Source organism: Helobdella robusta, assembly GCF_000326865.2.
Source record: "Helobdella robusta unplaced genomic scaffold HELROscaffold_13, whole genome shotgun sequence".
Taxonomy (NCBI): Eukaryota; Metazoa; Annelida; class Clitellata; order Rhynchobdellida; family Glossiphoniidae; genus Helobdella; species Helobdella robusta.
The window spans coordinates 870,922-871,539 of NW_008703718.1; positions in this window are offsets into that span (position 1 = coordinate 870,922).

Consider the following 618-nt stretch of genomic DNA (forward strand, 5'->3'; position numbering starts at 1 on the left):
GAATTTATAGAATATTGTAAAAATATATATAATTGTGAAGTAATCGTTGTTTTTTGTACATTCTAAATTTTCTATGCTTTGTTGAATTTTTAAAAATTTTTGCTCCCGTCTTAGCATCATAAAATGAAATTTGGCAATTTTTGAACATTTTAATTAAAAAAAACTTTGATAAACATTACCAATTAATTACCAATTTTTTAATCATAATTTTCAAAAATAATTTATTTGATAATTAGATATTTTATAGTTTTTCGTTCACAATCAAGCAAGATGAGTGGCGGGTGGGTGCAGTTAAGTCTGATGTATCCAATAATATCAACGAGCAACCGAAGCCATATGAAATTATCGTTCATCGAAAGAAAACAAGCTCCGATTTACTTGCTGATATTAAGGACAACATCAGCATTCAAGCTTTCCGAACCAAGGAACATAATATCTTTTTATGTGGATCGATGTGTCTGTCTACTGTTTCAAGTAAAAAATAACTTCATTAGTTCATTGTTGATTATAACCATGAGTTTGTTTGTAATTATCCAGTTCAAAGTTGCGGTAACTTGAGCTGCACTGTTTTATACTCTGCAATTAAATTATAGATCAACATTTACAATGAAATTTTAC